The sequence below is a fragment of the Chlorocebus sabaeus genome, chromosome 21 (assembly GCF_047675955.1).
Source record: "Chlorocebus sabaeus isolate Y175 chromosome 21, mChlSab1.0.hap1, whole genome shotgun sequence".
Lineage (NCBI taxonomy): Eukaryota > Metazoa > Chordata > Mammalia > Primates > Cercopithecidae > Chlorocebus > Chlorocebus sabaeus.
The window spans coordinates 81420894-81448372 of record NC_132924.1 but is presented as its reverse complement, the minus strand read 5'-3'; the positions used below and the strand labels follow the sequence as shown (position 1 = coordinate 81448372).

At 40.0% G+C, this 27479-nt stretch overlaps 1 protein-coding gene and 1 pseudogene across 49 annotated transcripts in view; one reads left to right on the top strand and one right to left on the bottom strand.

Annotated features, from left to right (window-relative positions):
* The window catches only part of NRCAM (neuronal cell adhesion molecule), a 305485-nt gene that overhangs the window by 96089 nt on the left and 181917 nt on the right, over positions 1 to 27479 (top strand). The gene's annotated exons all lie outside the window — the stretch shown is intronic.
* Positions 16160 to 17432, bottom strand: LOC140709592 (uncharacterized; annotated as a pseudogene).

Here is a 27479-nt window from a genome sequence, read left to right as displayed (position 1 = left end):
CAGGCAATAAAACCAAAGCCCATGAAGTACATACTTTATGCTTACAATGTTATTTGCAAAGTAAAGCTCCCAATGGAGATTTTTGCCCTCTTGTTTTCCTGCATCATGTCTTAGTTCAGGCTACTATAACAGAATGTCATAAACTGGAAAGCTGGGAAGTCCCAGATCAGGGTGCTGTCAGATTCTGTGTCTGGTGAGGGTCCCCTTCCTGGTTTGCAGATAGCGGTCTTCTAGTTGTATCCTTGCATGCAGAGAATACAGAGAAAAGAAGTGCAATCCATTGTATCTCATTGTCCAGTGTACTGTGCTGTAGGTTCTGCCACCATGTAAGTCATTGACATGATCTCTATTCTTGACATCCAACCATCATCGTGACTCCATTGTGTCATTTCTTTCAAGGGCACTAATTCCATCATGAAGGCTCCACTCTCATGACCTAAATATTCCCAAAGGGCCCATCTCCAAACACCATCACATTGAGGATTAGGATTTCAACATACGAATTTTGGGGTTAACACAAAATAGTGATGACTTCATTACAGCAGAGGGCTCTGTAGAAGCTTCAGGCTATGCTAAATTGTCTTCTGACTTGGGTACCATCAGCCTCTATGGAGTTCTAATTCATTGTGTATGCTTTTTATAAACTAATGTAAGTCAAGCCACCTGGCTCCTCTTTGGTCTACATAGCTGTATTTCGGCGGGCTATAATAATTATTTTCTTAAAAAACAATCTTTTTTTCCTTCTCAAAAAAAAAAATCTTTTTATAGCTTATTGTTAAACAGATTTTTAAGTTAGGCCACAGCCATGAACATCCTGCTATTGGGACATTTGTAAAAAAGGTGTACAGTAGCCCCACCTTCTCTGTGGGGAATACATTCCAAGACCTCTAGTGGATGCCTGAAACTGCAGATAGTACTGAACCCTATATACACTGTTTTACCCTATTCATAAGTACTTATAGTAAGATTTAATTTATAAATTAGAAGCAGTAAAAGATTAATAACAATAATAAAATAGAACAATTATAACAACATACTGTAATAAAAAGTATGTGAATGTGGTCTTTCTCTCTCTTAAAATATCTTATTGTGGCTGGGTGCGGTGGCTGACGTCTGTAATCCCAGCACTTTGGGAGTCCAAGGCGGGCAGATCACGAGGTCAGGAGTTAGAGACCAGCCTGGCCAATATGGTGAAATCCTGTCTCTACTAAAAATACAAAAATTAGCTGGGTGTGGTGGCACACGCCTGTAGTCCCAGCTACTCAGGAGGCTGAGGCAGAAGAATCGCTTGAACCCGGGAGGCAGATGTTGCAGTGAGCCGAGATGGTGCGACTACACTCCAGCCTGGGCGACAGACCAAGACTCCATCTCAAAAAAAAAAAAAAAAATCTTATTATACTGTATTCACCCTTGTTGTGATGGTGTGAGTTGATAAAATGCTTATGTGATGTGATGAAGTGAGGTGAATAACATAGGCATTGTGATGTAGCCACAGATTATCATTGACTTTTTGACCATACATCAGAATGGGGATCATCTGCTTCGACTGATCTTGGATCATGGAGTCATGATGATGGTTTCTATGTCAAGAATAGATCACGTCAATAACCAACATGGTGGAAGAACCTACAGCACAGTATACCAGACAAAGGGATGACTCATTTCCCAGGTGGGATGGTGCAGGTCAGCACAGAGTTTCGTCATGCTGCTCAGAATGACATGCAATTTAAAACCTGTGGATTATTTCTGGAACTTTCCATTTAATAATTTCAGACCATAGTTGATGACATGGATAACTGGGGGGGACTATTGTATACATCATTTTTTCTCTTTGCACTTGGACTTCTAGCTGATACCTTTATAAATCATACAGCATCTTTCATCTCCTTGTACTTTGCGTATTACTCAGGTAATCTGTAAATGTGTTATTATTTTAAAAATGTAATTCATAATTACATAGACAAGAATTAAAAGTTCTTCACTTCTGTTGCCCACATCTTCTTTAAACTTATGCTCCTCACCAGGGATAATGAGTATTCTCAATTTCGCATCTGTTCTTCCAGACCTTTTCTTAATCTTTCCATCATATTTGCACATTTAGAGATCCATGGTCCCTTTGCTCTTTAATATGCATTTTAGAATCAGTTTATCCAATTTCATGGAAAAATGACATGGGACTTTGTTTGGAATTGAACTGAATTTATAGATTAATTTGGATATAACTGATATCTTTATGATAATTAGGCTTCACTTCTTATCAATGAGCAGAGCTCTCTAAAACCCTTCAATAAAAGTTCATAATTTTCTACATAATAGGTTTGCACATCTTTCATTGTATTTATTCCTAGACATTTTGTATGTTGTATTATTTTAGTTTACATTTATAACAGTTTGTTAGTGATATACAGAAGTGAAATTGCTTTTTTGTTTGAGACAGAGTTTCGCTCTTGTTGCCCAGGCTGGAGTGCAGTGGCACCATCTCAGCTCACTGCAACCTCTGCCTCCTGGATTCAAGTGATTCTCCTGCCTCAGCCTCCCGAGTAACTGGGATTACAGGCGCCTGCCACTACGCCCAGCTAATTGTATACTTTTAGTAGAGATGGGGTTTCTCCATGTTGGTCAGGCTGGTCTCGAACTCCTGACCTCAGGTGATCCACCCACCTTAGCCTCCCAAAGTGCTGGGATTACAGGTGTGAGCCACCATGCCCAGCCTGAAATTCCTTTTTAAATGTCATTCTTATCCAACATAATTGCTAAATCTCTATGAATTCTATTAATATGTCTATAGATGCTCTTGAGTTTTCTTTGCAGCTAATCATAATGTCTGTGAATATTTCTGGTTTTGACTCATTATTTCTACCTTTAATTCCCTTTATCTTACCTGCCTTTAGTTGAGCAGAAGTGGTGATAATGGGCATCCTTGTCCTGTTCTTGATTTTAACATGCCACTCTAAACTGTGATGTTTACTATAAGTTTTTGATAAATGTCTTTTATTAGGCTAAGATAATGAGTAGTCAGCTTACCTTGAATGAGTATTTAATGGATGAGCATGTAGTTGTTCCCCTTTAATTCTTTTGTGTGGTGAATTGCTGTAGCATATTTTGTAATGTTAAACCGTTTATATATTTCTTGGAAATCCTATTTATATTTATGCATGTTTGCATTGTTGGATATTTCCTTGTTGGATAATTCATATATAGTGGAATTGGGAGCTGGATTTAAGGGCTGTCTAAGGTAACTGGTGACTGGATGATTCTTTGATTTATTTTCAAGGATTCTCTGATTTATATAAGAAATTGGGAAGGACATGTACATGATACTTTTTCCTCAGGGGAGAAAACAGAAACTTTAAAACATTAAATGACCAATCCAACATCGCACATTGGAAATGGACTCATGGAGTGGTTGTACTTACCACTTATTAGTGTATGAACCCAATGTTCCTCTGTGCAGTGGTGATTATAATGGTCCCTGTCTCATGCAGTTGCTGGAGATCGAAATCAACATTGCTTGTAAAGTGCTTTGCACAATGCCTAGCACATGGTGGAAAACTCATTCATATATTCATTTATTCTTTCAACAAATAATTGTACACCTGCCATGAGTTCTAAGAGCTGGGGACATAGCATAAAATAAGATAGAATAGGTCTTTGTTTTCATGAAGTCTTTATTCTAGTAGCAAGGAACAGACAATAAATCATACAGAAGAAAATGGAAGGCCAGGGGCAGTGGTTCACGCCTGTAATCCCTGCACTTCGGAAGGCTGAAGCAGGAAGATTGCTTGAGCCCAGGAGTTCAAGACCAGCCTTGGCAACATAATGAGAACCTGTCTCTCTAAAAAAAAATTAAAAATTAGCTGGGTGTGGTGGCACATGCCTGTAGTTCTAGCTACTCCAGGAGTCTAAGGTGGGAGGATCACAATCACACCACTGCACTCCAGCCTGGGTGACAGAGTGAGACCCTGTCTCAAAAAATAAATAAATAGATAAAAATAAAAATAATTTAAAAAGGAAAGAAGAAGAAGAAGAAAGAAGGAAGAAATGAGAGAGAAGAAGAAAAGTATATCAGTGACAGGATTCAGGATTCTAAAATGGAAATGGTATAACCTGGTTTATATTTTAAAGACATCACTCTGGTGCTCAGTGTAGAAAAGGATACAGAAGGCCAACATAGAAGCACTGGAAGCAGCTAGGAGGTTGTTATGGTGTTCAAGACAAGAAACAAGAAGAACTATCTGTGAGAAATATGATCAGGGTTGGCCACGGAAAGAGAGGTATTTCTGTAATGTTTCGATTTCTTTTTTTTTTTACAATGAGCATATGTCACTTGTATAATTAAAAAAAATACGTGTGTGGGAAAAAATAGCGGCTTGGTGTAAGGTGGCATGCAGGCTTAGAGAGAAATGAATATGTTTGGAATATATTTTGAGGCATAATCAATGAGATTTACTAATGAATTAGAGGTATTGGTGAGTGTTAGGGTTTTTTTAAACTTATATTTTATAGCTATTTGTGGCTACTGTAGATAAATGGTTTGGGGAAAAGAGAACAATTCAGGACTCCTAGCTTTATAATTCAAACAACTGGGTCATGCTATTGACTGAAATCAGGATGTTTAGAGAAGGAACAGTTTTTTTTTTTCTCTCCAAGTGGGTACGAAAGTTGATTTTCGGGACAAATTAACCACCATTATTCTGTTGATATTTGTCAAGTAAAACACTGTCAGTAACAATTTTATAAAATAAGTAAAAAACATTTCTGTATGTGGTATTTTTTCATAACAATCCCCAAGAATGCTATTTGAAAAAACCTTTTTCCTCCATAGAATTGCAAATAAATTTACAAAAACACAGGCAGAGCAAACTTTCCAGCATGCAGGCAGACCTGATACTCCGTATTTACTTTCTTTCATAGTTCTTCTGATATTGGCCAACCAAATCTCACTTTTGAAGGAAAATGTTCTTTGACTCAAACACAGAACACTGTTCAGTAGCTCTTTGATTAGATTATGCATAAAAATTTTATGTATGCCACTCACTGGAGATTAAGTAATTAAGATGCTCTTAATATTGCTGGGGAAACATTACAACTCTCATTATTTTAATGGACTGGTGGACTCCAGGGACTTGCCAATAGGATGCAATATCTTTCATTCCAAGTTAGCAAAATACACAATTTTGACTGGCAACCTAAATTTGTAAGCTTTTGATGACCTGTGTAGAAATAAGTCATCTTAGGCCAGTTCTTAGAGGATGGAATATTCTTAATAATAATACTTTGTATAATGGTGGCTTTGTTGTTAGTGCTACTCAGACATTAAGGACTCTGCAGTCAAGGACTGAGTGGTCTTTTCATCTCTGCTTTGAGAGGGGTCCCCAAGGCCCTAAGGCACTCTCAGGGCAACAGCACAGATGTCTCTGCATTCTGTGAGATTGTCTTTTAGTAGCCTCACTATGGATGACTAATGGGTCTGTACAAACAACATAATTGCACTGCAGTGTTTGCACTGGATGTGCAAAAAGACAAATATTTTCTTTTGTTAAACATATATTTCATCTTGTTTCAAAAATATCCTTAGCTAGCTTATTTTTTTAAAAGTAGCCAATATGACCTGCTCTACAATAATGAGTTACAATTCCTGTTTCATCTTAATAAGTCTCTAGTTAATTATTTAAGCCTGTCATATTAGCAGTAAGTCCAGCATCTCCCTCCGTGGGTTCAGCCCTCCTCCTCCTGAGTTGTCAAAACGACAGTTAAATAAATATGACATTTTAAGTTATCCAATCCCAAAGTCTATCCCAAATTTTATACTCAGTGGAGAGAGCCCTGATCCAGTCAATCCAATAGTGCTGTTGCCTCTCGCATCTACCAGTGTTGCCTCTTGGTCCTCCAGAGTTCAGTGATGAAACTAGTCTATTCTGTAAGGGACCTCCATGACCCATTTCTCTGGGGAGTAAGTTGTGGCTATTGAAGGGAGGTGATAGTATCCCCTTGTCTTAGACCATTTTGTGTTGCTATAATAGAATGCCTGAGACTGGGTAATTTATAAAGAACAAGACTTATAGGTTTGGAAGCTAGGAAGTCCAAGGTCAAGGGACCTGCATCTGGTAAAGGCCTTCTTGCTGTGTTATCCCATGGCAGAAGGCAGAAGGGCAAGAGAGAGGAAGGGGGCCAAACTCATCCCTTTATTGGGATCGCATTCCCCAGATAATATCACTAATCTATTCACCTAATCACCTCTTTAAGTTCCCACCTGTCAACAGTGTTGCACTGAGGATTAGGTTCCAATGCATGAACTTTGGGGAACATATTCAAATCATTGTACCCCTCAATTCCACATTTGATCAAATATTTTTATAAAGCCTCTATTCTGTGCTAGGCACTGTTCAGCATATGAGGGACATTCCCAAGAATTAAGAATGAAACTGACAAACTTCTGTATATAACATATATACTGTTGGGGATCCCAATCAACAAATACCCAAATTTATGTAAGATCCTGAAAAGAAAGATGCTATCAACTAAATTATGACAAGCTGTCTAGTGGAAATTGATTCCGATTTCAAAGATGTTAAATCGTTTTTAACAGATAGAAGGAAAGAAAGAAGAGGAGAAAAAGAAAAAAGGTAAGCTGGCTTATCCCCAAAGCAAACTCTAAGTTGAGCATTTGAGTGCAAGTAATTTTTTTTGGAGACACCAACAGGGGAGTGGGTGTGTGAGACAAAAAAGTAAAGAAAACCAGTCAGGGTGAAATAATGAAAGGTAACCACTGTGGGCAACTGGTAACCAATCCTGCTGCAATCTTCCAGAGGTGGTTTAGAATATGTCTCAATATTGTCCCACCCAGGTGGTTAAGGCAGCTGGAATATTTATCTGCAAACTGCCATTGGTCATTACTGAGGCATCAACTCAGCCAATGTGTCAACTCCTAGTTCTTCAGGCCTGTCCCCGCACCTAGGCTGAACACTCCAGGGAAACTCGATAAGTAAAGAGTCACAGATACTTACAGAGAAGGAAGCCATCAGTGTTCCCAGAAGGATGAGTCCCAAGGAGATCCCAGAGGAACGCTAATAATGTCCATCACCATGAGCATCTTAGGATTGTTGAACAGTGAATTTAGATGATAATAAACACCACAGTAAGATTATGGAGGTGAAAGCAGGAATGCCATTTCAGAGTATAGAGGGAGCATTTGAGAAAGTGATATTTGAGCAGTAACCTGAATGTTGAGGATTGAAGCATAGGTATATCTGCGGGAAGTCTCTCCAGTGGAAGGAATAGCTGGTTTAAAGGCCCTGAGACAGGAGAGAACTTGGTAGATTCAGGGAACTAAAGGAGCCATTTTGGGTGACGCATGATCACTGATGTAAGAAATGGTAGGGAATGCCTTTGGTCACATAGAAAAGAACCCAAACATGTAGAACTTCTTAGCCATGACAAGGAATTCAGATTTTATTTTGGATATTATGAGACGCTATTAGAGGGTTTTGAACAGTATGTATAATCTGTTTCTGTTTTAAATGATCGCTATGACCTCTGTATAGGGATAAGGGTAGAAACAAGGAGATGGATCAGAGACTACTGTGCTTTAAAGCAGGGAAATAGAAATATCAGAGTAAGAAATGTCATATTGTGAGGGGGAGCGCTTCTTATTTATTCAAAAGTGGCATCAAACCATTAATAATGTTCTTTTTAATAATAAAAAGATGAAATACACATTATAATAAATAAGATCTAAAAATAGGCTGGATCCTTGACTAAAAATGAGATGTAAGAGTTCATAACTAGACAAATTTAAAGAGCAGTAACAAGAGTAGTGACTTAAATAAGTGAAGTCAAAACTGCCGAGAGGCTCAGAGCAGTAATAAAAATACAACCAACCTAAAACTTGGCACACCAGTGCCCTCTTTGGTCAGTTTCTAGGCTGTAGAGTCACACTCAGTTACTCATCAACCCAATTGTGAAATCCTTGAAAAACAATGTCGATTGTACTTAGGTTTTTTGTACATGGAGATTTTACACAGCCCATCACATAGCAAAACTTCTCTAAATCCTGTCTTGCCAATACATCCCCATCTTGACAGCTCATACATTCCTTGGCTGCCCCTAAAGACTTTCCTGACCCTTTTTTTTTGAGATGAAGTCTCGCTCTGTCACCCAGGCTAGAGTGCAGTGGTGCAATCTCGTCTCACTGCAACCTCCACCTCCTGGGTTCCAGTGATTCTCCTGCCTGAGCCTCCTGAGTAACTGGGACTACAGGCATGCACCACCATGCCCAGCTATTTTTTGTATTTTTAATGGAGATGGAGTTTCACCATATTAGCCAGGCTATTCTTAGAACTCCTGACCTCCAGTCAGTCACTTGCCTTAGCCTCTCAAAGTGTTAGAATTATAGGCGTGAGCCATCATGCCTGACCTCAATTCTTATTTTCTGCTAACTCTGCCTCAAAAATCAACCCCAGGGAGCCTTTACCCCTCGTTTAATACCGTGGTAACTTTTTAAATGCTATTTTTGCCTTTGATCCTCTCCTGCAGCACACTGTTCCCTAAAATACTCCTTTTATCCTGTCAGTCCTCTAAATAAGATCTTTCTGAAGCTCCTGTTCCCTGCCCAAGTTTAACAGCCAATCTCCTTAGTTGGCAGATAAGGCTTATTTCTGACTCCTCCCTCACAACCCCCAGGCTCAGCCTCACAGAACTTGTCAAGCTCTGAACATACCTTGTTGTTACCCACTGCAGGTCTTTGCCCTGGCTCTACCCCTCCTCTGAAATTTTCCACTGTGTCTCCCACACATATATTCACACACACACACACACACACACACACACACACACACCCCTCTACCCACAAGAAAATCACATCTTAAATCTATCTTTTTCTCAAATGTCTTCCCTGCCCAGCAAAGGAGATAGAACACATGACAAAGTAGCACAGTTACAGGTATTAGGTAGGCATTTATTCATTTTTTGAGTGCCCCCTTCTTACCTGCGTATTTGGGGCACAAAGATGATTACAGAATGCTGTGCCTAGCCTCAAGGAGCTCCATCGGGTGGGAGAGATGAATGTATAAATATACCCTCCTAGAACATGGTGAGTGCAGTGATTGGGATGTGCACAGAGTATGGGGGTGGAGAGGAGGTGGGTTTACGCAGAGCAAATAAAGCAGGGCAGGGCTAAGGTGGAGGGGTTTAATTCATAGGCAGGGGAACAGAGACTGAGCTCAACCAAAAACAGGTCTCAGGACCAAGGAGAGCGCTTTGTGTAGCCAGCCTTGAGGCATTCCTCACATTTTTTGGAAACTACTCAAAACTTTCTGCAAGGCTCTGTCATAAGCAAAAGATTCTCGCTTAAAGGAACCCCTTATCAGGCATATCCTGGATCCCTTTGAGTTAGGAAAATACTACTTCCACTCATGAATTGCAGGGTTTAGGAACTGAGTATGAGTTAAGGAATACATATATCCTTAGAAGGATTTTTTTGGGGATCAAATCCTCAGGGGATGGTTCTCATTCTGAATTTGAAATGGAATCCAGAACTTTATTTTATTGGGATTTTCTTTCTTTGCTTTTGAGGGATTGGAACCTAGGTAAATTCTGATTAGCCTAGACAGAGTTTATCTCCATAGCTGCTTTTACTTCTCACCTGGCTCCTGTGACATTATTTATGAATGCCTTACTTCCTTGAGATACACTGTAAATTTCTACAGCAGCACAGTCTAATAGAAATATAATATGAGCCACATATGTAATTTTAAATATTCTAGTAGATACATTTTTAAACAGTAAAAAGAAATAGGTGAAATTAATTTTAATGTTTATTGTTTAACCCAATAAATCTAAAGTGTTATTTAAACATATGATGAATATTAAACAATTAACGAGGTAGCTCACATTCTGCTTTTTTCCTACTAAATCTTCAAAATCCAAACGTGTGTACTTATGCAGTTTCAATACAGACCAGCCACATCCCACAGGCTTAATTGCCACCTGTGGTTAGTGATTACTGGATTGGACAGCACGCTCTAGATGTTAGCGAGCCTGTCTGTACCCTGGCTCCAGGTTTTCTGCCACTTAATCTTCTCAAATCTCATGCATATTGGCCAGAAAAATACCGTCACTGTAAGAGATGACATTAAACCCAGCACTTTTTGTCCTCTATTTACAATAGAGTAGGAGGTAAAAGAATGTTTAAGTCTCAAAATAAACCTGTATATTATTATTTTCTTAAATTAGCCTGATGGAATTAACCAGCTAATTAACCATGTAATGAGTAGAAATATGAAGTAATGTATGATGACAGAATAGCCTATCCAGACGTATTTAATAATGAAGATGGCTAATACTCGATCATAAACTTCATCAACATGCAAAAACATTTTAACATGTAAAAAAGCATACTGTGTTGGGAGAAAAAAGAGTCCTGGAAATCAGGAGACTCAAATAATTTTAGTCTTGCCAGTAGCTAAATTTAGATTCTTAAACAAGAAAATTAATCTGTCTAGCCCAAAGTTTCCTCATCCATAAAATAAAGGATTGGATGTGATATCTCTAAATTCCTCCCACTCATCCTAAATTGTGTTGACACTGCCTCTTAAGTAAATCCCACAGTCATTGTCTCCTTGCCACCCCCACTGCCTGCCTTGAAGCCTGCATAATTTCTTACCTGAACTACCACAGCTAGTCTCCGTAGCAACTTCTCAAATCTGTCCCCCACACAGCCATCAAAGAAACCTTTCTAAATAAAAATCGGATCATCTCATGCTTAATGCCCATCAGTGGCTCCTACAGCCCACAGCAGTTGGCATGGCCTGCTTTTATCTGCTCCCCACCATTGACTCCTGGGCTCCCCCATCTACACCCATTGTTCTAGGCCTGCTAGACTTGTGCAGCTTGCAGGGTATGACATAGCTTTTGGGCTGCCTTAATTCACTCAGGCTTCTGTAGCAAAGTGCTATTGGCTGGGTAGCTTAAACAATAGAAACTTATTTCTCACAGTTTTGGAAGGTGGGGAGTCCAAGACCAGGATGCCAGCCGGTGGGGTTCCTGGTGAGGGCCCTACTCCTGGTTTGCAGATGGGCAGCTTGCTGTATCCTCATATGGTGGAGAGAGAGCTCACCTCTGTCATGTCTCTTCTTATATGGGCATTAATCCCATCATGAAGGCTCCACCCTCATGACCTAGTTATGTCCCAAAGGCTGCTCCTCTGAATACTATCACATTGAAGATTAGGGCTTCAGTATATGAATTTGGGGGGAGGACACAAACAGTTCATAGCAAGATTTTGAGAATATTTAGATCAATCTCAAGGTAGAAGTTGCTCTTATAAAAACTCAAACATCACTATTTTGCAATGATATGCTTGCCATTTTTGAACAGCTTTAATATTTAGATAGGTTTTCCTTATTTTGAGACAAAACTCTTCCCATGGGATTTTGAGAACTTTGTCCCAGATTTGATATTTGTAATTACCTAGACAACCATCTTACTGAATAATTGAGGAACCTTTCTGGGTTGAGTGATTTGCCAGCATTACACAGTTCACTAAGGTTCAAAGATGAACCTGGAACCCAGACTTTCTGTTCTCATTACAGTCCTCTTTTATGTCCATATACAATATGCACAGTAAAACGATCAGTTTTCCTATTTGAATTCACTTCATCGTTCCACTTTTTCTTTATAAAATATTGAATTTATCAGGGGTCCACATTCTTTATCCCCTGTTCATCAGGTCCTGCTAATTTGTTTCATTAAAACTTCCACAGATTGAGTTGAATCCTATTCTATTGACAGAGTCAGAAGCAAGCCTTCCTTCTTATCTTCTCCCTCCTCCTTATACTTGACTTCATACAATGAAAGGCAGCAAGAATGATGCCCTAATTTCTAAAATGTATTTTTGTTTGCAAATAAGCTTAGGACATTATTGCCCATACTAGGCAATTATCTCTATGTACTTTTTTTCCTCAACTATAAAGTAAGAAATATAAGCTAAATAATTCTTGTGGTTTCTCCCACTATAAAATTTCTATCTATACCCAGTAGCCCTAAAATGGTACATTTCACATAATAGTCATTTAATAAATACTTAGGGAATTGGTATTTAATGGGACAAAATGTCAGTATGGAGTATAAACAGTTCATTGAACTTTATTGTTAATTGCTCACTTTGGGAGAGTAGTATGTGCTATTACTTTTCATAGCAGCAGAAAATGAGTTATGGAAATATTAGAGATGTGTTAACCAGTTTTCTGTTTTGGTTTGTTTTTTGCAGGTTTTTTTTGTTTGTTTGTTTGTTTTTGCAGTTGCAAGATTTAATAGAGTGAAAACAGAGCGCCCATACAAAGGGAGGGGACCCAAAGAGGGTAGCCGTTGCTGGCTCGAATGCCTGGGTTTATATCCCCATCATTGTCCCTCCCGCTGTGCTCTAAGGCGATAGATGATTGGCTATTTCTTTACCTCTGGTTTTTGCCTAATTAGCATTTTAGTGAGCTCTCTTTTGTCTGATTGGTCAGGTATGAGCTAAGTTGCAAGCCTCGTGTTTAAAGGTGGATGCAGTCACCTTGCCAACTAGGCTTAGGGATTCTTAGTCGGCCTAGAAAATCCAGCTAGTCCTGTCTCTCAGTACCCCCTCTCAACAGGAAAACCCAAGTGCTGTTGGGGAGGTTGGTCGATGACCGCTCTAACTGCTTCCTGCTGAATTGGGGCATAGTAGGGGTTGTGTAGTTGAAATTTCCTTGGGAGGGGTACCTTCAATGTCATTAACATCAATGCATGGGCTAGCAGGCCAGTCCAGGGGTCCATGATAGATCTTAGTCATGAACTGCATCTGGGGCTCCATTTGAAGAATGATTTGTAGTTTTACAGCTTTGATTCTGGAAGAGACAAACTTAACAAGGAGGTTAAAGATACAGGGATTGAAATGTATGGCCTATAGTGTAGGGGATTATTTCTTTTTTTTTTTTTTTTTTTTTTTTTTGAGGCGGAGTCTCGCTCTGTTGCCCAGGCTGGAGTGCAGTGGCCAGATCTCGGCTCACTGCAAGCTCCACCTCCCAGGTTTACGCCATTCTCCTGCCTCAGCCTCCAGAGTAGCTGGGACTACAGGCGCCCACCACCTCGCCCGGCTAGTTTTTTTTTTTGTATTTTTTAGTAGAGATGGGGTTTCACTGTGTTAGCCAGGATGGTCTCGATCTCCTGACCTCGTGATCCGCCCGTCTCGGCCTCCCAAAGTGCTGGGATTACAGGCTTGAGCCACCGCGCCCGGCCGGGATCATTTCTTTGGCACACTTTACAGGCCCTGACTATCTGCTTGATAGTTTTGAAAAGGCCTGGTCCAGTAAATAATGATTTGGTCATCTGGTGGGTGTTATCAATGCCTAAGTGAAAGGTTTGGTGAAGAGTTTTAGGTAATTTCCATTGGTTAGCTGCAGGCAAAAGTATTTTTCCTTCTTTGGTGGCTAGCCATCCTGAGGGGAGAAAACTATGTCCTCGTGAGGTTCCCCATTCTATTTCTTCTTTTGAGTACTGGGGATTGGTTTCCCAGAGGGGATTACCCCTTACTAGGGGTTCTTCTATAAGCATTTCTAATGGAGGGTCCTGCCTTGCAGTTCTTTTTGCTTCAATATCTGCTTGGCGGTTCCCTTCTTTTCCCCTTTCCTTTCTGATGACCCTGGCAGTGTACGACTACCACCTCTTTAGGTTTCTGTACAGCCAATAATAATCTCCTAATGGCTTCCTGATGTTTGATAGGTGTTCCCTTGGAAGTTAGAAATTCCCTTTCTCTCCATATTGCTGCATGGGCATGGAGGACTAGGTAAGCATACTTAGAGTCTGTATATATATTTACCCTTTTTCCTTCTAATTCTAGTGCCCGAGTGAGGGCTATTAGTTCTGCCAGCTGAACACTAGTTCCTGGAGTGAGGGGATTACTTTCAAGTATTCCATTATCACTGACCACTGCATACCCCGATTTTTGAAGTTCTTTTTCTACAAAGGAACTTCCACCAGTATACAAGTTGAGGTCGGGATCAGTCAAGTGAACCTCTAAAAGGTCCCCTCGAGTGGCATAGGTTTGAGCAATTACTTGTTGACAGTTATATTCTATCTTTTCTTCATTGTCTGGAAGAAATGTGGCTGGGTTAAGAGTTGCACAAGTGCGCAGTCACAGCACTGGCCCTTCAAGTAATAGAGCCTGATATTTAAGTAAACAGTTGTCTGATAGCCACAAGTCTCCTTTAGCAGTGAGTATGCCATTCATATCATGAGATGTCCACACAGTAAGATCTCTTTCCTGTATTATTTTAACTGCTTTAGATACTAAGACTGCTACTGCCACCACTACCCATAAACAATGAGGCCAATCCTTTGCCACTACATCAACTTCCTTACTCAGGTATGCCACGGGTTGCAAGCTCATCCCTTGGACCTGTGTAAGGACTCCTAGAGCTATTCCTGTTTTTTTCTGAGACATATGAAGAAAAGTCTTGCCCCAATGTCAAGATTAACACTGGGGCTTGGGTTAGGGTCTTCTTTAGGGCCTGGAAAACCGCTTCTGCTTCAGGTGTCCATCTTACTAAATGGATATTGGCTCTCTGAGTTTCCTTAATTAGTGTATATAATGGCCTGGCTATTTTGCCATACCTGGGAATCCATATTCGGCAGAAACCTGTTATGCCAAGGAACTCTCTTAGTTGCTTTAGGGTTTTGGGATGAGGATAAGCCAGTATGGGCTGTATACGTTCCTCACTGAAGGCCCTGGTGCCTTTGGATAATTTTAGCCCTAAATATTTAGTTTGCTGTGAGCAGAGCTGAGCATTTGGTTTGGAAACCTTGTAGCCACAGGTGGCGAGGAAATTTAAGAGTGCTTGGGTGGCTTGATGGCCCAAGGTTTCTGAACAGGCAGCTAAAAATAAATCATCCACATACCGAAGGACAAGAGTGTCCAGGTATGAGAACTGGCTCAAGTCTTGGACTAATGCCTGGTCAAATAGAGGGGGCTATCTCTGAACCCTTGGGGTAAAACAGGTGAGTGGAGGTGAGTGGAGACGTTGGGTTCGAAGGATCTTCAAAGGCAAACAAGAATTGAGAGTCAGGATGTACAGGGATGCAGAAAAAGGCATCCTTAAGGTCCAGGACAGTAAACCACTCTGCTTCCTCTGGTATTTGGGAAAGCAGAGTATAAGGGTTAGGTGCAGCTGGGTGTAGAGGGACAATGGCCTCATTGATAATCCTGAGATCTTGCACTAACCTCCCCTGTCCGTTGGGTTTCTGTACTCCTAAAATTGGAGTATTGAAGGGGCTACTACATGGTTTTACTAGGCCTTGGGCTTTTAGGTCCTTAACAATTTTTTGAGTCCTTGTTGGGCCTTGGCTCGAAGAGGGTACTGCCTTTGGTAGGGAAAGGAGGCAGAATACTTTAGTTTAATTTGAACAGGACAGGCATTTTTTGCTTGTCCATATTGTCCTTCTGTTGCCCAGACTTCAGGATTAATTTCTTCCTCAAGCAGGGGACAACAAATGGATGTTCCTTCTCCTATGTTCTGGTGTATAATGGCCCCTGCTTTTGCTAGAATGTCTCTCCCTAACAAGGGAGTGGGGCATTCGGGCATAATTAGAAAAGCATGTGAAGAGTAAAGTTCCCCAGTCACAACTTAGTGGCTGGGAGAAGTATCTAGTGACTGCCTGTCCTAGGACCCCTTGGATACTGACAGATCTGGAGGACAGTTGTCCGGGACAGGAGAGTAAGACTGAGAAGGCCGTGCCAGTGTCCAGGAGACAGTTAACCTCCTGGCCCTCAATGGTCAAGCATACCCGGGGCTCTGTGAGGGTGATGGCATGGGCTGGCGCTTGCCCTGAGTCCTGCCACTGGATCATCTGGTTAGTGGCTTCTGACTCAGAGGACCTTTGTCCCCTGGGGCGGTGGGCCTTCCAGTGATTCCCTTGACATAAGGGGCATGGACGAGGGGGCTGCTTATTTCTACCTGGACAATCTTTTGTAAAGTGTCCTTGTAGACTGCACTGGAAACAAACCCTATTAGGCGTTCAATTTGCCTAGCCTTTCCGTGTTCCAGAGCCTCCAAAGCCTGCTTGCCTGAGGACTGTGACTAAAGTGGTGGCCTTTTTCTTATCCTGTTTGTCCCGTTCTGCCTGCTCCTCCTGATCTCTATTATAAAAAACCGAGGTTGCCAGGTTCAATAGGGTTTCTAAGTTTTTTGAAGCTTTTTCTAATGTCTGCAACTGACTGAGTGATAAACTTATCCTTTAACATTAGTTGGCCTTCAACAGAGTCAGGTGACAGGGAGGTATGCTTTCTCAATGCCTCCCTTAGTCTCTCCGGAAAGGTGGTAGGATTTTCTTCCTTTCCCTGTGTTATAGTGGACATCACTGAATAATGCACAGGCTTCTTCCTAGTTTTCCTTAGTCCTTCTGGCACGTAAGTTAGCAAATGTCTGCAGCACCAATCTCCATGTACTGATTCTGTGTTCCAGTGAGGGCCTACACTGGGAACAGCTTGCTGGCCAGTGAGGAATCATTCTCTTTCCTCTGTTGTCATCCTATCATTGACCTGACCGAGATACCAGAGACCGCCACACTCTCGGGCTACAGTTATGGCCGCAGTTCTCTCATTTGGAGTTAGCGTCTGATTTAGCAGTAATATAGCTCTCCATGTCAGATCAAAGGATTGTCCGAACCCTTGTAAAACATCAATATAGCCATCAGGGTTATCTGAGAATTTACCTAGGTTTATTTTAATTTGCTTCAAGTCTGAGAGAGAAAAAGGTACATGCACTCTGGCTGGGCCGAATTCTCCTCCTCCCACTGCTTGGAGGGGGCGTAATCGGGGAATATTGGCACTCTTTGGTTCATTGTTTACCCCTTTGTCTATCTCCTTTGGGACCGTTTGGGTTGAAGGGGGGGTTCCTTAATAGTTGGGGAAGGAGTCAGGGTGACGCCGGGGTAGGGAAGTAGACTCTGAGGGCTTCCTGTAGAGCATAAATCACACTTTTTACATAATTGCGAGTTGTCTCTTAATGAAAAGAAAGTTTATACATGTGGCACTTCACTCCATTTGCCTTCTTTTCTACAAAAGAGGTCTAGCTGTAAGATGGTGTTATAATTTATCCTCCCCTCAGGAGGCCAGGTTTCTCCCCTTTGAAGAGGGTATCATGGCCAGGCGGTACTGCAGAAGAATATAAGTTGTTTCTTTCTTAGCGTGTGAGGGTCAAATTGGTCCCAATTCTCCAGAATACATCTTAGGGGCATTTTTGTCTTAGGGGGAATGTTTCCCATCTGAAAAAAGAGCATAGGGATGCCAGCACCCTATGAGCATTAGTCCTAGAGCGTCCTCTATGGTCCTAATGCTTATTCCTTTCCAGGGTGCATAACCACCCATGGACCTCTGCTTATCGGATTAGTTACTGCAATGTAGCAGTCCTGCATCCTTTTCCCCACCTTTCTTGACCACAAAGAAAGGGATCCAGGCTGCTGGATTCTAGTGGTCCTTTACCAGCATGCCCAGCATTCCCTTTGCACTCAGGGGTGAGTCCTAGAGCTGGGCTGGGTTCCTGAGTATTTCATAACAACCCAGCTGCCCCATCAAGATGCATTCCCATAAGCAGTTCTTAAGGAAATTCATTTCAGAGAGGGTGTAGGTGACCTTTTGAGTCAGGATGGAGATAGTCTTTTTGATTCTGTAAGTACTTTAAGGCTTGGCTGAGTACAAACAGCTCCCATGTTTGAGGAGACCAATTATTAGGCAATTTTTCTAACTCTGCTTCCACAAGAGTCTCCCTATCAATTACCCTATCAAATACTCATTGTGGTTTTTTCCTCAGTCACCTAGGAGGAACCATCTATCATCCTGTCCTGAAGGATGTTCCTCCTAAGGAGTTCCTCCTGGTCGGACCTTTGTATGGTAATTAGGATTTAAATCCCCTGTTAGGAAATCTGCTGGGTTAAGGGAATTATCAGTGGTTAGTGTTAAATTACCTTTTTCTAACAGAATAGCCCCACACTTTAAGATTTTTGAGTTAGTAAGCTACCTTTTTGCTTGTTTTGACTTAGAATAATTCTTAACTGGTGAGGTGTGCTCACAATGAGATTTCCCCTAAAAGTTACTTTTCTACTTTCTTCTGTTAGCAAAGCAGTTGCCAGTACAGATTGAATACATTTGGGTCATCTGCGGGTTACTGGGTTAAGATTTTTTGATAGGAAAGCTACAGGTTGTCAGTGGTCTCAGTGTTTTCAGGCTACGCCCTTGTTTACACTGATGACAAGGTAATATTGGACTATTATAGGGTCACGGAGAAGAACTTCAATGATCAATTATAGTTTTTACATTTACCCTGGCTTTTAAAGGAATAGGGCACGTTGTTTTGTTTGTTTGTTTGTTTGTTTTTACTATTTCTATCTTTCTCTTTCTCTCTTTGACTCCCTCTTTGTCTCTCTGCATTTTTCCTCTCTCTCTCTCTCCCCCTCTCTCTCTCTCTCTGTCTCTCTCTCTTTCCTCTCTTAGCCATTTACAAACTTGGGGCCCTGGCAAGGGTGGTGGGGAATGGGTCCCACATAACTGCCCATGTTGAGAGCTGTATACCTAAATTGGGAGGGACACCAGGGACAAGACTCCCTGGGTTTATAGCCTAGATGCCTAAGGATGTAGCGTAGAACTTCCTTAGATCCCTTTGGAGATACAACTTGCTAGAGGAAATTAAAGTCTGAACCATCAGTACATAGGAGGCAGGCATCAGAGGAAGTAGATTCAGAGGTAAGGAGAATTTTGGGGCTACAGTTTCAAGAAAGTCGTGGTTGGGACCCAGGAGGGATGGGTCAGAAGGAAAGGTAGGGGCGCACGCATAGGCGACTGTTGAGTAGAGACTTCTGGCTGCACCATGATCTCAACAAGCCGGGAGTTCGGGAAGACAGCTTTCTGCCTCTAGTCAGCCCTTGGCTTCCCCAGGAAAATTGAAAGTGGAAGCTGGCTCCAGGCAGACCAATGTTCCCAACCCAGAAGGGTTGGGGGTTGTTAGAAAGCCCCTCCCCATATAGTTTCACACCTAAGTCTCAAGTCCTGCGGCCACGCTAATCGTTTTTAACTGGCTGACAGGTGCCTGGTATTTTCCTCAAGTTCTAAGGAAGGATAGGACAGAATAGCAAGTGAAAGTGGTCCAATATTACTCACCACTTTGGAGGTCCCTTCGTGGTTGCCAAATGTTACAGAGACAGGGGGGTCCTTGCTCCCAGAGCTCCCAAGATGGTGGCGGGCCTCTTCAGCTTCCAACATGGTGGCAAGCCTCGTGTTCTCTGACCTGGGGTTCTTGAGCTCATGGATTCCAAGGAATGGAATCTTGGGCCATGGGGTGAGTGTTATAGCTCTATTAGAAGCTGTGGGTCATGGAAGAGAACCGTGGAACCCAGTGACTAGTGTTCAGCTCGATTAGGACAAATCCAGGTACTTAGCCATGCAGGAACAATGGCAAGCCTTTAACCCGATTGGGAGTGGCAATGGGTGTCTCGCTGGATCAGGAGCACAGCAGACACCCTGCCATATCCGGAGGGATGGAAGTCAGCAGCAGGTCTGCAACTGCGGCAAACAGCAGTGGTGAATGGCGAGCAAAAGCTCAGCTCCAGCTGTAACAAACATGGACTAGAAGAGTGCAGTTGCAAGATTTAATGGCGTGAAAACAGAGCTCCCATACAATGGGAGGGGACCCAAAGAGGGTAGCCATGGGCTTTTGTTTTTTTTTTTTTTTTGAGATGAAGTGTCATTTTGTCACCCAGGTAACTGCAGTGGTGCAGCCTCAGCTCACTGCAACCTCCACCTCCCAGGTTCAAGCGATTCTCCTACCGTACCTACCTGAGTAACTGGGATTACAGGCGTGGGTCCCCAGCCTGGCTAATTTTTGTGTTTTTAGTAGAGTTGGGGTTTCACCATGTTGGCCAGGCTGGTCTTGAATTCCTGTCCTCAAGCGATTCATCCTCCTGAGCCTCCCAAAGTACTGGGATTACAGGCATGAGCCTCTGTGCCGGCTGTGTTAGCCAGTTTTTCACTATAATGCAAAATACATTTATACTATTATTTGCTCTTATCAATATCTTATTGGAAGAACTCTTCGTAAGAATTTTCTATCTTATCTAGTTATCTTAATTAAAATTATCTTTTAATTCAAAAAGGAATCTATTTAACTGTAGTTACTTACTTGAATTATTTATTTACTTGTTATTAAGAGATACGAAAGCTACATTTTACCTAAAAATAATATTTACGTTCAGTTCTTTACGTGAATTTTACAATGTGTGTGGAAAATTTTTGAAATGTGTGAGGATGATGAGAGAGCTTAGGTTTAAAAGATCTTTATAGAATTAGGTTGGGTTTCCTCAGATAAAATCTTTTAGAACATTTTAAAGTTTCTAGTGAACCCTAGAAGAATCTGGAAAACTATGTCCTTTGCTGGCACAATACTGAGGATAGTGAAGGAAAATCAGGAGAACCTTTTAACTTTTAACATATTCATAATCAATACCCATGATTTTAAAAAATTCAACTTATAATGTTGTTTGAAAGGCAAGTTGTTTAGCTGTTAATTCCTACAGATAATTTTAAATCAACTAATCTCTCTGGTTTTCATTCTTTTAAAAAAATTTCTGTGCTTTTTATCATTTTGTTTTTGTAAACACTGTGTCTGTTCTTCTGGGTGCATACAAATGGATGCAAACATACCGAATAACAGAAGCTCTATCACAAAAAGCATCAAATTGGATTAGACAGCCGGGAAGGGGCACTGGACTGGTAGAAGAAGCTTAAGGTCCTGTCCTGGATTTGCCTGCCTCAGTTATGTAAATGAGTTGGATGGTATTAGACAACCTCTTAAATATGAGTAATTGTAGAAAATAAGGTCAGCAAAATCCTAAATTAGAAGGAAGGTCACTTGAATGAAGCAGGGGTCAACTAACAATTTATATAGACCAGAATAAGATGGGGCCCTGGGGCTCCATTTATGTGTAAGGTCGTTTCAAATCAAATAGTTAGGAGAGAGGCATTTTCAGAAGTAGTGTCTTGATTTAAAGATAGGTAATTGAAAATATTCTTTTGTTCTTTATATTAATCCCCATCAATGGTAGTGCTTTCTACTGACTGTGGAAAATATAAATAGAGGAGAAAAAAGAATTAAGCAACAGAGGGAAACAGTAGATAGTTAATAGAGTGATGGATCTGTCCTATGTGTGAGCTAGAATCTCTCCCAGGAATATAATTTGAGATATGAGAGGACACTGCATTTTATAGCAACAATAAGATTTCTGTGGTTCAGCTGGAGGAAAAATACATCTGAAAGCCAACAAAAAGTATTTTTCACTTCAGTACCCTGGAATTAGCTCTAAGGACATATGTCTTTGGGAACTTCTGTGTGAGATTAGCAGGTAGGTATTTTCTGCATCTAAGAAACAGAAGAGATCAAAATAGCTGAATCTGAAATCTCCCAAGCATTCTCCAAATTACTGTCCTTTACTTGGCAGCCAGCCAGCCAGCGCCTTGTCTTTGCAGTGAAAACTGGAAGAAAAAAAAAAAAAAAAAAAGCAGGCAGAACAGATCCATAGGACATGAACCAGCCAGATGAGGAATTGGAAGGGAAGTTTCCACACTCTTATCTTCTGTTTATTTTTTATTTTATGAGGAAAAATGTAGGGAATCTCTTATGTGTTCTGTAAAGGAAAATACATCAGTGGTAGAAGCATTTATTGCTTTAGTAAGCCTATGATTATGATTTGTGTGGCATGGTCAACACGAGATTTAATACAAATTCTTATGTGACAATATCTGTGGTTTGAAAGAGAGTGCACTAACACTAAGGTACACTAACAAATTCCAGCTCCATAATTTTCTTGCTGTGTGGCTTGAGGCAAGTTACTTCTCTGACCCTCAGTGTCCTCTTCTGTAAAATGGCAATAATAGTTGGAAATATGTCAGTGTTATTATAAAGATTGTTATATATATAATTTAAATAATATTTATAATATAATAACATAAATCTTTATATGTACAAAGATTGTTGTAAATATGCCTAAAACAATGAAGGGTTCAATGAATGCTACCTTTTATTACATAACCCTGTCTTAATATAATATAAAGAGCAAAATGGTCAAAATTTCCTGTTTCCTAATTTCTCTCTTTAGTTCTCATTTCTTATCTTGTATAACATATTAGATATATCAGGGCATACCATTTTATTATTGCTGGACTACTAGATACTATTTTATTTCTATTTGTAAATAATCTGAAGAAATCAAGTAGGGATGGTGATGTTTGGTGGTCTCTTCCCTACTTGGTGTGTCTGAGTTACTCATAGGCACACTGTCCAGTGGGCCATGCCCCTATGTCGGGTTTCTCATCTCAGGCGGGACTGTGATCTGATGGCCATGTTCCTCAGCTAAATTGTTATGGGGCAAATGGACTTGGATCTTGCTGTTGAAGAAAGAGAGGGATTTGAACAGAGGGAGAGGAGTGAGGAACACATGCCAAGAACAGTGTCTGCAAACAGAGAAAACAGGTGGAATGGGCCTGGTGTGTTAGGGGTAGGTACCATAGACCTGTTTAGCTGGAACAGTCTAAGACTCATGGAAGATCAGTTCAGAGTCATTGGTAGGGGATGGATTGTAAAGGATTTTGAATAAGAGACCAAGGATATTATTCCATAGGCAATGAAAATCTAACATGTGGGTAATAGATGCTAATTGGTGTTTGGGAGGATTACCATGTCTTACATCTATTGAACTGTTTGAAATATATCGTAAGGTAATTTCCAGTTCTGCAGCATGTAAAGGTGATCACATACACTTCTGGTCATGCTAGAAATACCAATGCAAACGTTTAGAAAATAATGTGGAATAGCGCATCCATAAACATGTTTCTACTTCTATTTTTTAAGGAAAATGTTCAAAAATTATTGATGTGATAAAAATTATGACACAGCATTTCAGTGGAATGTTGTATGTTAACTTGAAATTATAATCTGAATATTAGCAATATGAAAAATATTTGACATAATGTTGACTTCAAAAATTAAAAATTTAAGATTGCAACTTTGTTGAAATTACAGACACACACACACACAGACACACACATTCAAACAAGAACTGTAAGGAAAGCCTGATACAATAGAGATGGGGGTTTTGTGAAGAATGTTATTATTTCCCAAAGTGTTGCCTAAGGAAAGGAAAGATGAGTGACTAGTAAGATGAATTGTAGCAGAAGGAATGAAGTCAGTTAAAAGAGTTGCATTGATCTTTTAGGGACTCTTAACCTGGGTTGTTGAACCTTCTATTGTATGAACAATAGGTGTTTAGGGTTTTCTGAATTTCTTGGGTTAGGGTTCCATATCTTTTAACAGATTCTAACCTAATGCTCAGACTATTAAAAAATATATCAGAGTGCCTGGTTTTTAATATGTCCCCAAAACATCATTGTAACAACTGTAATAAAAGATAATTTGTTAAATTTTTTTCTAAGAACAGGTGGTAGACTTTACAGTTTAGAAAATATTTGAAAATATCTGATTAAAAAGATCTCTTACAGCTAGGGTGATTTTGGTGAGTTTTGTTAAAATAAAATTATCAAGCCTTTTTCTATTTTATTTTTACAAATGAATTCCTTCTGCATTATTCAAATATGGTGCTAGATGTCAGCAGTAAAGTTATTTAAAAAATAAACTTATATGTAGTATATTCTTATGTAGAGAGATATACTGGAGAGAATGATTCCAGAAAGGGGGTGTGTGTGTGTTTCAATACATGATGAGAAGAGGTAGGAAAAATTACCTCAGTACTTGAACACACTTCAGTAATGTGTGGCTGTTTGGGAGATTATTGCTATAGCAACGGAAACTTCCAGAAAATAGTAATAAGCCTTGTTTTACAACTAGTGATATAAATGGAAATTATTTACTCTGGGAACACTGGTTGTATTTCTGTTGAGTGATGTGGACATTACTTGAGCTGGGCAGTCCCAGGGAAGCAGTTAAGTTGAATCATATGAAATTACTGATATTTGACCTTTTTTGATCTACAAAAAAGCAATTGCATAGATTTGATCCTTTTATGTTTTCTATTTCTTACAACCTCCTTTTTTTCCTCTTATTTCTATCTCTTATTACATCCTTCCAAATTTCAGTTATATTACATTGTCTATTGTGTTCTTTGAATTGTCTGATACATTTTCATGTATACAAAGATAATTCTCACTAAGATGACTTTAAATGCAATGCAATTAGACATATGTTTTGAATGAGACGTGTGTTACATTGACACACCCTATGTCTACATTGTCTTGATATGTACATTATTAGCCATAAAGCATTTCTATATAAAGTGTTGTTAAATATATGGTATATGAGAAATTCTGGTTAGTTTTAATATTCTTATTAAAGGCATCCAGCGTTTGACTACTTTCATTCACAGGGATTCTTTTTTTAAGGAATCATTCTTGGTTGTCACAATACCACAGTTCTTTTGTAAAAGCAGTGGTTTGGAAAACCCATATGTACTCTAAACAAGGTGGGACATGAGTGGTAAGGAGATGGTGATTGAAAGAAAGAGAAGGAGTGAGCCGAGAATTAATAAATGTGCGATGACTGTCTTCACAAAAAAGCAAATTTCAGTCTTGGTGTTTTGATAGTGCCCAGATTCAGAAAGTAACCCAGTCTCTACTATTCTCTGGAAATACTGAAAAATGTACCAGTTTTCATCAAGAACATTTTTTCAGTCTTTCCCCTTAGCTCAGCATCATGATGCCTTTCTAGAATTTTGGCATTTTGCCTATCAGTAAATTATGAAAAAGCAATAGGATTTCAGTCTGCTGTGCCATCAAATTATCTGTGGGGTTCCTGGGTCTCTGTACAGTATTTACAGAAACAGATGACTCCTGTGGCACTTGTCTCCACTATGCAGATCTGCAGTGTTGAGAAACACACTCTTTGATGCCTGTGAGCTTCTTGGTATAGCAGAGCATTTCAGGAGAGAGGAAAGAAACACTTGGTTAATTCATTTTTCCCACCTAGTTTGTGGGCTACTTTAACAAAAACTTTATCTCATGTTCAGCCAGCTAACTGACATTCTTTTTTACTTCCTGTAGAAGAATTTCAAAAGTAACACATCCATCATTTCTGTGCTAGGAGAACCTGTAAAGACATTGCAGAATAAAACTGGCAATGAATGTGAAGTTGGGCCATTATAAAGGCCTGCTAAATAATGTCAAAAATAAAGGTCATCAAGGTAAATGAGTAGCTCCAAGTAGAACTCTTGCATTCTGGATGAAATCCTGAAAGAATTGTCTGCTTATCTTTTCATTCATAGATGGTGTCTGTTTTATTTCTATGTATTTAAAAGAAATACTCAGCATCTGCTATGTGCCAGGCACTGATGTAAGTAATTTATGAATATTAATTCATTTAATCCTCATAATAGCCTTCTGAAGAAGGTACTATATTATCCTGATTTTACAGATAAGGAAACTGAGGCACAAAGGCAAATGTACCACACATGCATTATGATGTTTAGAACTAGAACATTTGCATAGAAAGTACTTTATTAAAAACGGAAAATTTTTGATTATATCTTTTTTTTTAAATTTAGAGACAGGGTCTCACTCTGTTGCCCAGGATGGGGTACAGTGGTGTAGTCACAGTTCACTGCAGCCTTGACCTTTTGGGCTCAAGTGATCCTCCTACCTCAGCCTCCCAAGTAACTGGGACTGTTACAGGTGTGCACCACTACACCCAGCTAATTTTCTTTTTTATGTAGAGGCAAGGTCTCACTATGTTGCCCAGGCTGGTCTTGGACCCCTGGGCTCAAGCAATCTTTCTGCCTCGGCCTCCCAAAGTATTGGGATTATAGGTATGAGACATTATGCCCAGCCTGTATCTACTTTAATCAAAATTTAGATATATATTTTTAGGTTTAAATGAAAAAAAATTTCTGTAAAAAAGTACATCTAATATTTTTGTGTGCTTAAAATGGATACTAAATTATATTATGTAGAAAAGTAGTTACATTCCTGTAATGGCTAGATCTGGACAATCTGAGAGATTGAGGGAAACAGAAAGCAGCATGTACATTTTGGTGCCACAAATTGCCTCCCCTGGCCCCCAAAATGGAACTACCTGTTTCAGAGTGTGTTAAACCAGATGATAAAAGATAATAACCTGATGAGCTTAAAATGAGATACCCCAAATTACATTTTGGAGGATAAAGCTGCTTTTGTGAAAGGAGTAATCGTTGTCAGGTCAAGATGATTAGTTCAAAGGGCCCCCTTCTGCATGGCAGTCCCAGCGGACCTGTTTTGGTGGGACAGTACCCATTCTTGTCGTAAGATGAGATTCAGTGATAGATTGTGAGGAGCCTGTTAAACCCAGTACCTCTACCTACCAAAAACTGTTTTGAGTAGCCCAGTGAGTAACTACTGCCACAAAGTAACAGGCACAGTGGGAGCCAGAGCGAGAAATGGGCCTGCAGAAGCATTTCGTGTTTAATGGGTCTAGGGCTGTAGTGAAGCAGTGTGCTGAAATAATTCTGATTAGGCTCGGTCAGGCAAGCTGCATAATCAAGACTCATCTCTCCTCCATTGAGCCCTTACTGTTCAGAGCACAATCACAGTTTAAAGCACCATTTTAAGTAGTCCTTCCACTGTTCTTGAAAATGCAACCTTTTTTCAAGTTGGTGTGTGAGCCTTTTTGATACCTGTGGGAATAGCTAACTAGAAAAAGAAAAGGTTATGTTAACATATTAATAGGAAAACATGGGCAAATTCTTCTTTCCAATGGAAATGCATATTTAAATTTTATAATGCACTTGAAAGAAATGATGGGAAAATACCAAAAGGAGTAATACTATAAATCATAGTGTCTAACCTGGTTTCTGTTGTCAGTCATGTGTGTTGTATCAGTGACTAGGCAGCTGATTATTTTCTGTTTTCTATCAGCTGGTACCACTAGTAGCACATGTACATAGCAGTAGATATATGATCAACAGGAAATAAGTTTAAAGGCTTTCTCCCCACTTCTTTTATCCTTTGAAAGAATGAAAATAAATCAGAAAATGATTTCCATTTTCAAGTTTTTATTAGCATAAGTCAAAGCTCATTGGGACATATTAAGCAGAGAAATGGATGTGCAGAGATAGAAGCCAGTCAAGATTCTCTGATGTCTCTACTTGGTTGGGTTACAGAGGTCATGTGATTACAGTCATTGTTGATCTCTCTGACAATATGCTTTGAGGGAGATTAGGTTACATGTTGATTGTGCTTTTGTGAAGAAGGGCATTATTCTAAGCAGGTCTTTAAGAAATGCTGAAAAGAGCTTCAAAGAAATATATTCACCCATTGTTCATGTAACAGTGACTGTAATACATGCAGAACAGTTTTTCAGGTTCATTCTTAGGAAGTGAATAACCGTAATTGAAAATACAGTAAATGGACACTTTCAAAACTTGAATCATAGCTG